Raw genomic sequence first — 17,623 nt, 5'->3', positions numbered from 1 at the left:
TTTTTCTTTTTCTTTTCTCCATGCCATAAAAGGGTTAATGTATGGCAGCCTCTGATTGGCCAAGGTTCCAGGAGGGGGAGTTGAAAAGGAGAGGATTGGAGAGACAGGGAGTGAGTTTTGGAGGGAGTGTTGGGAGGAGGGTTTGGAGTAGGCTGGGATAGAAGTTGGGAAGGTAGGTAGGAAGATAGGGAGTGAGAGTTGGTGCTATGTAGAAACATCCACTCTGAGGAAAATATCACAAGCTAGAGAAAGGAGTCTCAGAGCTTGGTGTGAAGGACAGTGTGTGGTGTCTTGTAAGAGTAATTAGGCCAGGAATTAACTGGGAGGCTGAGGTTGAGACAGGAGAAGTAGAAGCTGTAAAGAGACAGTCTACTTAGGTCTCATTCCAGTCAGGAGGGGAGAAATTCTTCTAGTAAGAGAAGACTCCCAAACCAGTGAAACCTTGGGTCTATTACTTGGAGTAGGGTTGTCTAAGGGGTGTGTAACTGACAGAAGGTAGCACCTTGTTAAGAACCAAAGTATTAAGTGAACCAAAGTATTAAGTGTGAAACAACTGAGACAACCTTAAAGTGAAATAACATTGTAAACTGAAGTATCCTAAGTTTTATCTGCTCATGTCATAGACTTTCTTGTTAAATAAAATAGTTATTGTTTATTTGAACAAATCCAGCCTGAGACTCCTAATTATTAAGTTTTACCTCACGCAAGTCTTCCACAACATAATCTGAGGTAGTCTGTGGGAAGCCTTGGGACTGGTGTTCAGCGAGGTGGGTGCACACTCTATTTTTAGGTGAGAGGACGGGCCCAACGGTGCCAGGGGGGAAAGCACCGTTGCAAATCCAACAACATCTGGAGAGCCACTGGTGTCCTACCTCTCTTTTGTAACATGTTTTGACATATTTTCAATAAATGCTTTGAAATTAACTTGTGAATGAACAGGGGTGGACAAACCTATTTCTGCATGGTAAGCAATCATGATGGCTACAAAATATTGATGATTTTAAACTAGGTGGCAAACCCAGCTTTGCCTCTGTGTAATTAATATATGAAATGGCCCCTTAACTCTCATTTATTCTTACCGAACAACACACGGCAATGTGGACGCCTCTCTAGATGTTGTGACACAACTGAGCACAAAGATTGTAGGTGGAGGTGCTGGTCTTCATCTATGTTTGGATGCCGGGTGCCATTTTGAATCAAGATGGCAGACCAAAACATGACTTCGGCATGACTTCACCCAGTTTGATGTGGTGGTTACAAACGAGGTTTCCTGGGGTGGAGGGGTTGCTTTTCAGCTATGAATGCCGTTGGAGGCACCCAGCCATGCATCAGTATATGTTTGTACAGCCCCCAAACTCACAAATTACACTATTCATTTAGAAATCTCTTTTGTTGTTGTTTGTTTCTTAGCATTCACAGGCAGCTCTGGGTAATTTCTGCTAGTCTTATATAATAATGCCTTCTAATCTAGTTGCAATCCTTACAAATGTGGGTTCCCAGAGGCATACCTGGATTCCAAATTATCAAAGACCCTCAGAAGTTTGTATATATTTAGTCTGAACACCTAAAGCAGCTCTGTTGGCTTACATCATGTTTAAATACTGTTTAGAAAGGTGGGGCAGGGAGGGAGGGAGGAGAGAGAGAGAGAGAGAGAGAGAGAGAGAGAGAGAGAGAGACTTAAAAACAACCCCGAGCATTCTTTGCTTATAAGCAAATGATTGGGTCTTTCAATGAGGAGATTAGTGCACTGAACCATCCATAATGTAGGCTTCATTTGCCACTCTTACACGAGAGGGAACTGGAGTATGAAGTTATAGCAAGGACTTAAACAACCTTTAAAACTTAATGAGGGGTGCCCAGATTTGCCTGAGAAAGGAAGATTATCGGACAAAACTGGACACCTTCCTTCTTCATTCATGTTCCATTTCCATTACTCATTGTCCTCGTTCTTGCAGTCAATGGTTTGATACGTCACATTGCCTAATGTCAGGGAAGGGTGGGGATGTGTATGGTGGGGTTACCTAGTAGGAAAACTACCCCATATTCTGACTGACAGGGAACATGTCAGACCAATACTTGGCAGTCAAGCCACCTTTCCACACTTAAAATGGCCTTGACAAAATGGCCTCCTTGGTGCCTTCTATGTGGTATTGGATCTACATACTTTCCATAATTTCAGAAGTTAAAAGAGGGATACTTTTCAAACACAGTGGGAGACACAAGAAACTAGCTTAATTTGCAGGGTATCATTTGTAGAAGCCAATCCTGGGTCTTTAGTCACCTGTGACAATTGCTCTGCCCATGTTAATAACATACCATGAGAAGCCAGTGGGCTGGTTCAGATGTAATGTCTAACGATGGCTGGGCACTTTCTGCTCAACCATTATGCCCATGCCCAGTTTCATGGCAAACCATAGTTTACCATTTTGTCCAGCTGGTATCCATTGGGACAGGTATGGCAGAAGGCAGTGAAGGCAACAGGAGGTGGAGTCAGTGCCATAGGTGCCAACTCCATAGGGCTGAGGTGTCTTCACCTCCCCCAACCCCAGCAAAGTCTTACACCTTTGGGGACACCTTCTTATTCTAGCTGCACACCTTACGTCAAACAGATTTCACAAGGATTTCCGTCACTAGATCTCCCTAAACCTACTGGACTCTGCTCCCACAATGAGCCATGGGGCAGGGGGACATGACCCACAACAAACCAAAGAACAATATCCCTCCTTAGCCAGAAGTCTCTGCACCAACGTTTCGCTCAAGGACCAGAATTTTTGTTCTCAAGCGTTAGCAAACTAACCACATATTCACTCTTCCCTGAAAACACACAATTCGCAGGGTTCCAATGTTACGTTTGATTCTGAGATTCTATGCAGCCATTTCAGGTCATCCTTTAACATGGAGCAGTGATCATTTAACATTACACTTTGGGCTGAATTAAGCTATGCCTGGTATAACTCTAAACCCTGAAGGAATCCTTAGGTGAAGTGCAGTCTATTCAGGCCACGAACTTGCCGGGTTCAGTTAGATTGCTTCATGCCTTCAATGCTGAGCCTGACTTCCTAGTTCCTCGCAGCTACATTTAAAATTTAAGATTGCCTTGGGATTGCAATCATTTCAGCAGCAACCCTGCCCCCCATTCTTGCAATCTTGTGTTGGGCTATTAGAAGCTCACAGTACACAGTGCTTATATAATGACAAAAATATATCAGTATCAAGATCCAAGTGCTCAGTGTCACCACTTCCACTGTGTATTATTATTAATCAAGCTTTGAATCAGATATTTGTACATACTGAGGGCCCAACTAGTAATGATATTGCAAATGATATTTGCATTTAATTTGTTGGAAAAACAAAAACAAAACAGCATCGTGTGTGGGGGTGGTGGGAATTAATTGGGATTATAGCAGATGAGGGAGAATAATAATTTTATTATTTACATCCCACCCATCCAGCTGGGTGACCCTTTGCTCCCTCCTATGGTCCTGAGGCAAAACCCTTTTGCTAAAGCTGTCGCTCACATTGGGAAGAAATATGCTGTTGGCATCACAAGCATTCCTCTCAATACAAATGCCAGCTTCAGAGGAGGGGTTTTGCTCAGGACTGCAGCAGGGGAGTCATAGAATCATAGAATTTGAAGGGACCACGGGGTTCATCTAGCAATGTACGAATCTTTTGCCCAGTGTGAGGCTCAAACCCATGACCCAGAGATTAGCAGCCTCATGATGTACTGACTGAAGAAAGGGCTCCGCTTCGCTTCCATGACCGCTGCAATTCTGATAATTATCGGCCTCCTCAAACTGCACGTGCTATTTGCATTTTTTAATGCACATTATGGGCAAATAGTCATTTAATGCCATGTTGAGTTTGCTCTTTAAGGGGAAGGTGTGGGGCGGGGGGATCATTATAGCATAAAGTTATTGGTTTTTACCTCAATATGGGGACTGAGGTGCTGTTTGAAGTGAGGAAGGGCTTCACCTTAGGGGTGAAGAAACTTTATTTCAACCTAAGGGTCACATCTGCATCTTGGGCTCCATGATCACTGCAGATGGTGACAGCAGTCACGAAATTAAAAGACGCCTGCTTCTTGGGAGAAAAGCAATGACAAACCTAGACAGCATCCTAAAAAGCAGAGACATCACTTTGCCAACAAAGGTCCGTATAGTTAAAGCTATGGTTTTCCCAGTAGTGATGTATGGAAGTGAGAGCTGAACCATAAAGAAGGCTGATCGTCGAAGAATTGATGATTTTGAATTATGGTGCTGGAGGAGACTCATGAGAGTCCCATGGACTGCAAGAAGATCAAACCTATCCATTTTAAGGAAATCAGCCCTGAGTGCTCACTGGAAGGACAGATCGTGAAGCTGAGGCTCCAATACTTTGGCCACCTCATGAGAAGAGAAGACTTCCTGGAAAAGACCCTGATGTTGGGAAAGATGGAGGGCACAAGGAGAAGGGGACGGCAGAGGACAAGATGGCTGGACAGTGTTCTCAAAGCTACCAGCATGAGTTTGACCAAACTGCGGGAGGCAGTGGAAGACAGGAGTGCCTGGCGTGCTCTGGTCCATGGGGTCACGAAGAGTCGGACACGACTAAACGACTAAACAACAACAACAACAAAGGGTCACATTCCCTCCTGAGCAACCTTCGAAGGGCCATATGCCAGTGGTGGGAGGAGCCAGAGGCAAAAATGGGTGGAGCAAGAAATGCAAATGTTACCTTTGAACAGTAGGCTAGTTTCCACATATACTCTTCATGCTTCTTTCTCTTCTCCATCCAGGCAAGTAAAAGGCATTTTCAGAGTTGGAGGACACATTCCAGCCATGCTAAAGCAACTCAGTGTCATCTGGGACCTGTGAAGGGAGTGGCCTGAAGAGAGAGGAGTGGCCTGAGGAGAGTTCTGAGGGCCAGGCAGAGAGGCCTTGGGGGCCACATTCAGGCCCCTGACCCAAGGTTCCCCAGACCTGCTCTGCCTGCTGTTGCTGCATTCATTTACTCTGCAATAGCTTGTCCACCAATTCAGACACCCCAACACTGTTTGTTTTTAAAGGTCTAAGGAACAGCATATACCTCTGCAGCCGCAACACGTAAAAGGCAGAGTAGGGATTCATGAAGCCATGCATTTCTGTGGTCTCTGGCAATTTCACATGTTGCCATTTCTAATTCCACTCTGTCCTGTATTTAAATTCATATTTTAATGAATGTTACCCCAAATGCTGCATGCATGCGCACTCACATGCTCTGCATTTTGGTGTGATTTGAGCCAGGATCTGTAGCACAAAATTGAAAAATGGAAAAATCCCAAGCATAATTGTGCCGAAATCTACGGTCTGGAGGTGCAAATTAGGATAGATTGCCTAAAAAATGTGGATCAAATGAAATCCCCCTCCATCCTGACTGCAGGATCATAGAGTTAGCTGCTAGAGACCCTGGAGTAGTGCTGGGAAGAAGAAGAAGAAGAAGAAGAAGAAGAAGAAGAAGAAGAAGAAGAAGAAGAAGAAGAAGAGGAGTTTGGATTTGATATTCCACTTTATCACTACCCGAAGGAGTCTCAAAGCGGCTAACATTCTCCTTTCCCTTCCTCCCCCACAACAAACACTCTGTGAGGTGAGTGAGGCTGAGAGACTTCAAAGAAGTGTGACTGGCCCAAGGTCACCCAGCAGCTGCATGTGGGGGAGCGGGGAAGCGAACCCGGTTCACCAGATTACAAGACTACCGCTCTTACCCACTACACCACGCTGGCAACTCCCCATAACAATTTTTTTTTTAACAAGCCACAACTCTAAAGCTGGGGCAAGGAAGCTGGGGTCCTCTAATGGTCACCCTCCACAATGACAGTGTTCAATCTCTACTGTAGACGCATTGCGCCTCTGAATCCCAGTTGCTTTGAACTGCAGGTAGGAGGAGCACTCTTGCTCTCAGCTTGTGGGTTTCCCACAGGCATCTGGTCAGCTCCTGTGAGAACAGGATGATGGACGAGATGGGTCATTGACCTCCCATCAGCCCCAGCCAGCATGGCCAATGGCAAGGGATGGTGGGAGTTGTAGTCCAGCAAGATCTGCAGCACACAACTTTCCCCGTCCCTTCTCCAAAGGCAAAGGACACGGACAAAACGGGAATTGCGACTTTTCATGGCATGCACTTGCCATTGCCAGCTCTAGCTTTGCTTCTTCCCCTGAGATGATCTTCAGTCCATTTTTTACTGGATGCAGAGCAATAAGAGATCAGAAAACAGTGGTGACTTGAAGCGGTTCCTTTGCCTTGCTTTGGGATCAAGCTTATTCCTCACTATAGAGATTTTTGTGTGTGAAAAACACACCAGTTTATTATCTGCAGCTCTTCTGCTGTTCTGTGGATGAGCTTGGCTCATAGTTGGTTCTGTTTAGGAGCACAGCATCTTTTGGAGTTAACTGTGGAGGAAAGGCTATTGTGCCTAAGCAACATGTGAGCTGTATCTGTCCAAATCTAAACCCACAGTGCTTTTTTCATTGACATATAAGGCAAGGCCCGGCCACCTCAAAACTAAACAAACCTTTTTCCAAGGAACTTACATTTAAGGCCTGCTCCAGCAAAGTGCAGGGAATAAGAACATAAATAGTTTTATATTTCCTTTGTACTTATCTCTCCAAATAGCCCGCTCTGCCTTGCACTCTGGATACGAACAGCTGCACAGCATTACAAGGAAACAGCAGATAATTACATAAGATGACTTCAGTTTGGTGGGGTATTTTTTGTCAGTTTCCTGAAGATACACGGAGGAGGGCAAGATATGTGAAGATGCGCTATATGAATTTGAGGAGGAAAGAGAAGAGGTATTATGCCTGTTTATCTGATGTTTATCCAAAAATGTTTTGTTGCTGTTCTCGCTTTGTTTTTGATTTGCCATTGAAACTTCCCCTCGGGCAAAACCTTGAGGTGAATTTGGAGGTTCCTGCCTGGAGCAATCTGAAAGAACTCTGACGAGACTCACGATATTTCTCGAGGGAAGTTTCTTGTAAAACCAGAGGGGGCAAAAAAACCAAAGAGCCCTGAAGATGCGCAGATGGAACACAGCTTCTTACGATACTTCCCGCCAACCAGGAGATTCTTTTATTTATTTATTTTTTAAAAGATATTTATTAGAGTTTAAGAATTACAAAAAAGAAAGAAATACAAGCCGTGAACAGTTACAAAACCTCAAAAACAAGAGAAAATACAATAAAACAAAACATCAACAATACATCAAAACATTAAAAAGGAAAAAAACAGAAACATTTAAAAAACACAAACCTTTTAAAAAAAATAGAAGGGAAGGAAGAAAAAACCAAAAAAAGACCCCGTATTTTCATGTCCTTATCTTTCATTTGCTTATTTCCTCGACTTCCTCACACCTTCTTTTTTGTATTCTAGTTCAATTAATTGTTCCAGCAAATCCTTTCCCTCTTTCTTGAATTTAATTCCATAATTATCTTAACGCAATTTAACCTTAAGTTTTACACCTTTACCCATTGTCAATCTATTCATACTTAATTCTTTATAACATTTCTGCTAAAGTCATATAACTTCTTTCCAGCATCCTTCTAACATTCATTAATTTTACAATATTTCTGTAAATATACTTTAAATTTTTTCCAATCTTCTTCCACCGACTCTTCTCCCTGGTCTCGGATTCTGCCAGTCATTTCCGCCAGTTCCATGTAGTCCATCAGCTTCATCTGCCATTCTTCCCTGGTAGGTAGATCTTGTGTCTTCCAGTGCTTTGCGATAAGTATTCTTGCTGCTGTTGTGGCATACATGAAAAAAATTCTATCCTTCTTTGGCACCAATTGGCCTACCATGCCCAGGAGAAAGGCCTCTGGTTTCTTTAGAAAGGTATATTTAAATACCTTTTTTCATTTCATTATAGATCATCTCCCAGAATGCCTTAATCTTTGGGCATGTCCACCAAAGGTGAAAGAATGTACCTTCAGTTTCATTACATTTCCAACATTTATTATCGGGCAAATGGTAAATTTATGCAAGCTTGACTGGTGTTATGTACCACCTGTAAATCATTTTCATTAAATTCTCTTTTAAGGCATTACATGCCGTAAACTTCATACCAGTGGTCCATAACTGTTCCCAGTCAGCCATCATAATATTATGTCCAACATCTTGTGCCCATTTAATCATAGCAGATTTCACCGTTTCATCTTGAGTATTCCATTTCAGCAGCAAGTTATACATTCTTGACAAATTCTTAACTTTAGCCGCCAACCAGGAGATTCTGTGGAACATCTGGCAAAGAAAGTGCAACTGGAATTTTAGGATGCTAAACGCAAGAAGCTGTCTTCTACTGAGTCTGCCAACAGGTCCTTCTAGCACAGAATGTCTTCAACGGTTGGATCGGGACCCATAAGTGATCCAACAGCAGCACTACCACCATGCAGATGTATGATGAAAAATTAAGAAATGGGCCCCTAGATGCATGGGTTAAAAGTGGGACTTGGGTTTGAAAAGGTTGAGATACCTGGATAGTCAACTCTGACTAGCAATGGTTCTCCAGGGTTTCGGCCAAGGGTCAAACACAAGGGTAAAGAGCTGAGTCTTGAGCTTTCGCCAAAAGCTATATAACGAAGATATCCGATGCCCCTCTGTGGGAAGGAAGTTCCACAACTTAGGAGCTGCCACAGAGAAAGCCCTCTCCTGGGCCAACACATGGTCCCCTTAAAACAGGAATCAATACCTCTTTACTCTTAAGGAAGCCATCACTACACAGCACCACCATCTTACTTTCAGACAGAAGAAGCCGAACTCTTGTGATCTTCCTTGCCAAGGGAAGGCAAAAAGCAATGGGTTGAAATGGAAAATTCAGGCCACAACTTACCAGAAAGCAAATCCCATCGAACCAAATGGGACTTACTTCTGAGTAAGCATGCCTAGAGCTGCGTTTTAAGTATCAACTTAGCGCAGTGTGGATATTGTCACCTAAAGATAGACTATTGGATTCTCATATCATAAATGTGTATAGCCTGGTTGGTTGCCTTCCAGCATTTGGAAAAGAAACAAAATGGTGTATCACCATTAACTTTGTATGCAATCCATACTGAGAAATTAACACTGAAGCACAAATACTTTTGAATTTTTTTATTATTATGAAATATGACTTGAGTTGGATCAGGCAACAAATGTCTCCTCCCTTGTAATCAACAGTGTTCTAATTTTGTGCTTGTTTTCCATGAATTTCTGCCAATTTTCAATGCTTTTCAAGCTCATTGTACATAGCCTGGAGGGACTTTGCCACGCCCCATGTAAAACCAAAGGCAGCAGTAAATACGATGAATATACAGTAGATGACTCAGACTAATTTGGATACATGCCGCTTGACTCTACACTTCTTTTTTCCGTATTCAAAGCTCTCATCCCCTATTTTTCTGCTCCAAGGAGGAAGAACGGTAATGTGCTACAACACAGAAGCACATGCGCACATGCGCAGCAAGCAATCAGCTTGTAACGCAAAATAAAAGACATCTGAATTCTTTTTCTAACCCTTGTTGTAAACAAAAATTGCCCTTTTCCCTTATGGGGCATCCAAGAGCCCATATAGAGTCCTTACATAGGTTCCCTATTGGTAGGAGAGAATAACAGAGGCCAACCAGAGAATATTGAGAAGCAAAGCAGCTAGTAAGCTTGATCTTTATTGAACTGTTGCAACAGGGTGCTCCCCTCACCTGCAGGAGAGGAAGGGGAACCCCCAAAAATGGTGCACAAGGCCTTATAAAGACTTTTGAAATTCCTACCCTGTAGATCAAGACCAACCCCAGAAACATCATACATACATCACAGAAGGGGTGTAACCTAAGACCACCCCTCAGATACATTATACCTACATCACAGAAAAGGCGGTCTTAAAACAGAAATTTGAATGTTGTTTTTCTCCTGTCCTTGTTTATCTCCTGTCTGGCAGGTTTCTTGATTGGATTGCCTGGGTAGCCTGGCCAGTCTTTTGTAATGATAAATACTTAGTTCCTGGGCCATGTCACAGGCTCACACCCTATTCAAACACAGGCATACCCTTAAGACAGGATTTGTGAAGGAAAAGACAATGGGGAGGCGTTTCCATTTTCCTTTGACCTTGCAGAGAAAACATTTGGTCAGTTTGGGACAGTTTGGGAATCAAAATGGTTCCAGGTCGGTCTTCCTGTGCTGATCTATGTATGTGCTTGGTTGGTACACTTATGATCATTTAACATATATCTAAGACCTCAAAATTCCTATCACACCCTGAAACCAAATTCTGCCACTGTGGAAGTGGGGGACTGCTCTATAGCCTGGGGGCCCCATCGACACCATCAGAGGGGTCACAATATTTCACATTCACATTAATTGTGTGACTGGTGCAAGCCCATTTGTCTCTGCTCTGACAGCTGACCACTGGCTCTTTTTAGAGCCAGACAACAGAATGTGTAGGATTCCTCTACGTCTCTTGTTTTTCTTTAATTAATTACAAGCATGCATGTGGAGGGTGATTGTTTTTGGGATTGCTGCGTGCAAGAAGGGGAGGTTTATCTCTCTTGACCCCATTAGAAAACACTCCCCTCTGGCGCAGCTCTGAAGTTTAGTCAAAGAAAGAGCTCCCCTCAAGACCAACTGAAACTGCTTGCCTGTTCTTTTTTGGGGGGGGGGGGATTCCACATCACAGCTGGAGTGGGAAGTGACGAACCTCCTCTCCCCTTGCCCTGCGATCCTGACAACAATCCCACCCCTGCAATTAATTAAAGAAAAACAAGGGATGCGACTGCATTGCTATGCAGTAGGTGCAATGTGTTGCTCGGCCGTCAGACCCTGTCTTTAACTCTGACCTCACTTGGCCCTTACAGCTGATGCAAAAGCAGGAGAAAAAACGGTTTATTAAACCCTTGCTCTGAAATGGTCCTTCAATGCAAAGTCTCTTCCAATCCTTATCACGTTTGAGAAGTCCATTGCACAGAAGAAGGCAGCTCTTTTGCCGGCTGATGTATCGGTATTATTCCTCGTTACAAATTAACTCAAGAAGTCAAGCGTAAGACAACTGCAAAAAAAAGAGGGTCATTCGGAGGTTCTCCTCATCATCCAGGGCTTCAGAAATAGAACAATATGCAAATGTTTGCTGGGTTTATTCTCCAGTCTTTCATGATGTTGATTTATTGCCTACCACCCAGTGGCCTCTGGTGAAGTTTAGCATGCCAGAGTCTGTTTTAAGTTTTATGTTTTATGTTCCACCTTTTACTTTAAGATGTTAATCAGTTACCAGTTTCCCTTTCATCTCCACTTCCTTTCTTCTCAGTCATCACGTGTTCTCCGCAACCGGCCGGTTTGCATGAGCGGCCTGTTTCGCTAAACATGTTATCATCTTCCTTGCCACCTCCGCCTCCATCCTATTTATATATCCCTAGGACTCTCAGATTTTTGTTTTAATTTGGTTAAGCTGCAGTAGCATTGGATCACACATGGTTATATATTTAAACACATTTCTTTACCGCTTAATATATATATATATATATAGTGCTTAAAAAAGCACTAATTGGTATACAAAAATACAGCAATAAAGCAGTATCACAAAAAGAGAGATAATATAAAAACCAGAAATAACAGGCTCCAGTTTTATGGATCATGGAAAGGTTAGGAGGGAATGATATGTCTTTACAAGACAACTGGTGATGCTTTATATATGGCAGGGGCAATGGTAGAAAGTGCCTGTTGGTGGGACAATTGCCCTGTGATGTTCTGTAGGCTATAGTGCCATGAGGAAACTTTCCCTAGTCGATATACTGTGATACACTCTTGAAAGACCTACATTGGCTCCCAGTATGTTTCCAAGCATAATTCAAAGTGTTGGTGCTGACCTTTGAAGCCCTAAATGGCCTCGTCCCTGTATACCTGAAGGAGCGTCTCCACCCCCATTGTTCAACCCAGACACTGAGGTCCAGCTCCGAGGGCCTTCTGGCAGTTCCCTCATTGTGAGAAGTGAGGTTACAGGGAACCAGGCAGAGGGCCTTCTTGTTGTTTTTTTTTTAAATGATATTTATTAAAGTTTCAAAAAAAAATACAAAAAATACAGAATACAGAAAGAACAAGAATAAAGTTTTTTAAAAAAATATAACCAAAGAAGTAAAAAATAAAAGAAAACATACCAAATAAAACAATTAAAAGGACATTAAATTTCCATAACCTATCTTCCTTATACTTATTTCCCTGGACCTCCTCATACCTCCCTTTTTTGTATTCCAGTTCAATTTGTTGATTCAGCAAATCCTTACCATTGAAATTACCCAGTTGCAAACCTTTTTTCATATCTCTTAAAGCATTACAGCTAAAAAACCCTTAGTTTCTATCCAACATCCTTCTAAGATTCCTTAATTTTACAATATTTCTGTAAATAGTCTTTAAATTTCTTCCAGTCTTCTTTCACCGTCTCTTCTCTCTGGTCTCGGATTCTGCCAGTCATTTCCGCCAGTTCCATGTAGTCAATCCAGGCAGGGGGTCTTCTTGGTAGTGGTGCCCACCCTGTGGAATGCCCTCCCATCAGATGTCAAGGAAATAAACAACTATCTGACTTTTAGAAGACATCTGAAGGCAGCCCTGTTTAGGGAAGTTTTTAATGTTTGACGTTTTATTCTGTTTATTCTGTTTTTAATGTTCTGTTGAAAGCCGCCCAGAGTAGCCAGATGGGCGGGGTAGAAAATAATAATAATAATAATAATAATAATAATAATAATAATCTGATTTTATTGATCTTCACTTTTTAGGAACTGTATTTGGAATGAACCTAACCTTTCCCCTAGTTTTGCACACTTCCCCCACTTATCTTCCAGCATGGTCATTAGAAGGTGCTAAGAAACTTTTGTTTCTAGGTGTTGTTGTTGTTTTAAGTTAACTACAGCTTGTTGTTCCATTAAAACCTGTTAAACTGTGGTTAACTTTAATTATGGCTTATTAGAACGAAAGGTTAACTAGAGTTCAGTCTTAATGCTGAACCGTTGTGAACTGAAACAGTAAGTGACAGCTTTCAATCTCATTCTCACAGCCACACGGGAGGTAGGAAGATTCACCTTCTTTCCATCATGATAAACCGTAGTTTGCATGATGTCCCAACACAGCCACCATCTTGCACCAAAATTTGAGAATGTATTAAGAGGAGGGTGTGCATATTTATGTATTTACGTACATATAATCAATGACTTCCCTTTTCACGATCCCTGACAGATGGCCATCCAACTTCTGTTTAAAAATGAAGGAGAGTCCATCACATTCTGAAGGAGTCCATTCCACTGTTGAACAGCTCTTACCACCAGAAGGTTCTTTCTAATCTTTAGCTGGAATCTCCTTTCTGGTAACTTGAATCCATTGGTTCGAGTCCTACCCTCTAGGGCAGCAGAAGAGAAGCTTGCTCCATCTTCCATGTGACAGCCCTTCAAGATATTTGAAGATGGCTATCTTCTCTTCTCCAGGCTAAAGATGCCCAGCTCCCCCAACCATTCCTCATAAGGCAGGTTTTGCGGATCCTTTACCATCTTGTTCTCCCTCTTTTGAAGATGTTCAATGAACCCAAGTTTTATTTATTCCACTCTACTGAGAACAGAAGAAGAAGAGAAGAAGAGTTTGGATTTGATACCCCGCCTTTCACTCCCTTTAAGGAGTCTCAAAGCGGCTAACATTCTCCTTTCCCTTCCTCCCCCACAACAAACACTCTGTGAGGTGAGTGGGGCTGAGAGACTTCAAAGAAGTGTGACTAGCCCAAGGTCACCCAGCAGCTGCATGTGGAGGAGCGGAGACGCGAACCCAGTTCACCAGATTACGAGACTACCGCTCTTAACCACTACACCACACTGGCTCTCATGAAAGAAATGAAAGGGTCACCGCGTTCCATTTCAGGAAAGCATAAGCACTGATGATGCAAGCCCTCGCGTATGTGCACCGATCACCCAATTATGTCTGCTAAAACAAAATAAACATCTCAAGCTTGAAAACCCATGTGCAACCCAAACAACATCAGAGTCCATCAAGAGGATAGCGCTAGAATGGCACGATCAAAATACATTAGGAAGATGATTGTTTACAGTCATAGAGTTTCATCTTTCCTAGCTTCCTCCCCCCAAAACAAATTAAAATCCTCCTATTGTGCCATTTGCTAATTTGACAGCACTGTTGTTTGGCAGACGGAGACTTCTCTACAGTCTCGGAACAATGCGCAAGGGCGCATTTGTTGAACAGCATATGGTACATTTTCTGCACCACTGGGTGTGAAGAATTTGGGAGCGATGCAGACAGTTTTAACTTTCTACCGATTTTCTTCAGATTCGACTAAACAAATACAGATACATGGCACATGCTTTCCCTCTTCATGCGTTGCTGAAGCATAGAGCTAAGCCAGACATTTGCAACCGCCAAGATCCTCCTGAACTGGCCATCTATCTCAAGGGCAGAGCCGTGGCCACAGTTTTGAATCGGTCTGTTCATTTTATTTAAATATTTCTGGCCCATCTTACGGCCCAAAGGATCCTCAAGGGAGCTGATCCATAAATTATTGTGTAATAAAACCGGATTACGCACACACAAAACCATCCCAGCGAACACAGAATCACCAAAACCAAATCATCATAGCTCATCTTAAGGACGTTCACCTTTAAATGTAAACCGAATTGAATCCCTACCCATCACCACACCCCTTTATTCAGCCCCTCCCCTTTATGGGTGTGGGGAGGGATCTTATCATGTGAATTAGAGTTTATGCGCATCAATGCCTATGCAATTCAGCCCCAGTCAAGTAATCCCTAGACCCCCTTTCTGTTAAAACAGCAAATGGATGAATGAGGTCTACTTGCTTGGCCATTTGCATACAAAAATTGTTGTTCACATTAACACCTGTGGCGGTTGCAGCTTTATTCTTTAAATGAAGCTATGATCATGTAGGCCTGACAGAGGCCTGACAGTGCCTAGCTAGAATTAAAAATGAAAAAAGGAGACATGGGTGTGTGTTACTGAGGCTGAATTTATCCTAAGTTGCTCTTTCTCATCTATACATCTCATTGGCCTAGACTCCAGAGTATTGATCTTTCGATGAAGGGGGAAAGTCTTTTCTTCAGATGATGCTCCTATAACTTTCCCCTGATTTCCTGTACTTTCTGCCTTCTATAGTTCATTGGAGAAGCATGTGGGTTTGGGGGTCCTTTTCCTTTCGTTTCTGAAACTGCTCTCTCGCCACTTTTGCATAGAAGCCCAGGAGAGACTGGAGATCCTCAGCTTATGAACTCTGCAAATTATGCAAGACTCCTCTCAAAAAGAGGACACAAGCAGATAACATATCTGCATCATTTTTGCATATGCAGATTTACATGTAGAGATCCAAATAATTGCTGTGATTTAAATAGAAGTGCAATATGCCTCGTTGTTGTGGGGGACACCGTGACCAGATACACTGTGTGCCTGCTTACTCTGCTACCCAGTTACTCTTGATGGGCAACGTCAAGGACCCTGAACATAAGAACATAAGATGATCCTGCTGAGTCAGGCCAAAGGCCCATCTAGTTCTGTATCCTGTTCTGACAGAGGGCCAACCAGATGCCTTTGAGAAGCACACATGCAGGATAGGAGTGCAACAGTGCTCTGATCACCTGTGATTGCCAGCAATAGAGGAATCTCCTCCTCCTCCTCCTCCTCCTCCTCCTCCTCCTCCTCCTCCTCCTTTCTTCTTCTTCCTTGGCGATCACTCCTAGCTGAGTAAGATTGTCTTCCATAAACCTAGTTTAAACAATGTGTCCATAAGTGACTGTGGAGGCCAATTACGGATCCACACGTCCACAGTGGGGACATTGGTTTCCGGGCAGGAGTTGATCATGGTGTGGATTTGCCAAGCATGCCTTCCTCTTAGCACGTTTCTCCCTTGCATCCTGAGTTCAAGTATCTTCAAAGCCCATAACACCTTTGGGAAAGGCTGTTCTCCAACTGGAGCAATTGTTAGTGTTTATACTATATTTTTTTAAGATTTGCCTTGAGACAGTCTTTAATCCTCTTTTGTTGACCACCAGCATTACGCTTTCCATTCTTAAGCTCGGAATAGAGTAGTTGCTTTGGAAGATGATAATCAGGCATCCGCATAACATGTCCAGTTGTCCAGAAGCTGATGTTGAAGAATCATTGCTTCAACACTGGTGATCGTTGCTTCTTCCAGTATACTGGTATTAGTTCACCTGTCTTCCCAAGTGATGTGTAGAATTAATCATGCCTCTGACAGCAGAGGTAGAACACAGTCATTAATAGCTGTTGATAGCCTCACTCACACCTCCCATGGTTTTTCATCTTTATATTGGAGTTGCACCAGACAGCCCTTCAAACAGAGAACCTCCTCTTACAGAAGATGGTCCTCTGTAAAGTGGGACACAATGATCTCCATATGCAGCAGCCACCATCTTTATTCTGCCATAGTGCTACTAGGCACACCATTGTCTCTCTGCAACCTTATGCCAGGTAAGCTGGTAAGCTTGCTGGGGAGGTGACGTCTGAAGGCACCTTGGCCAGAGCTTCCTTAGACCTGGTGGCAGCCCTAGATTGACACATACCTTTCTCCTGGCAGAGGGTATGTAATAAGAATAATTTCCCTCTGAAATGTAGGCTGCCCAAGATGACAAGGCACCCAGTAGGTTGCAAACTCTTTCCTCACATGGCAGGAAAGCTGTTCATGAGTTTGGCTCAAGGGCCCTCCTTCCCTACTGTTGGAACGATAATATTCTGAAAGTAAGAAGCATAACCATTTTTGCTCGTTTATTTGTTTTGCATCTAATATGTACCAGCAGAATAGGCACGGAGTACATCATGTGCACACTTTGAGAGATGTAATTTTAAAAACCCAAGTATGTGGAGGTGGGCGTGCAGAAATAAGTGTGTCTTCAGTTGAAACGGTTCAATGAAATGGAACTGCTGTTGTTATTATTGTTTCTGTTTCTGACTTAAGTGCTGAAGTACTCAGACAACACCCAGGAAAGCAATTGTAGGAAACAGTTCGAATTGTAGTAAATGCATTCAGCATGACCCAGCCAAACCCACAGTTTATCCAGTTTATTTGGACCACAGACTCCTTGGAGGATCAAGAAAGTCCTGAGAAACTTCCACCAAAGATGCTCAAAGCCCTGCTGCACCGAAGAAGCCAACAGCTGCAGCGAAAGACACCTGGCCTTTAACCGACCAGATGCAGCACCGAAAAGGCAGGGATGTAATCCTTATGGCCAGTGGTCAAGGTTGACGAAGGTGTGATCCAATAGCCTTTGAGGGCCTGCAAGATGTTCTGCCCACCCTGCACCCACTTCCTAGTTGTTCCAAGAAAGACAACTTGCTCTGTCTGCTTCAGACTGCTAACCATGGTCCTGAATGTAATAAGGACCTTAATCCTTGTCCAGGGTCCTGACCCTGCCTTAGTTTCCACTCTATTCCAGAGCCATGGCCCTTCCAGTCTCATTCTTTACTTGGATGGTCACTTCCTCTCAGTGATGGAAATTGAAATGGATTGAGACAAGGTTGTGGAGGGTCTGTGTTGAAGGGCCATAACTTAAAGTCCCAGGTTCTATCCCTGGCATCTCCTGGTGGGTCTGGGAATGTCCCCTGCCTTAAACGGATTGAGATAGAGGAAATGGAT

This window comes from Podarcis pityusensis (genome assembly GCF_964106645.2).
Source record: "Podarcis pityusensis genome assembly, chromosome: 10".
Taxonomy (NCBI): Eukaryota; Metazoa; Chordata; class Lepidosauria; order Squamata; family Lacertidae; genus Podarcis; species Podarcis pityusensis.
Note: the sequence above shows the minus strand (reverse complement) of the source record.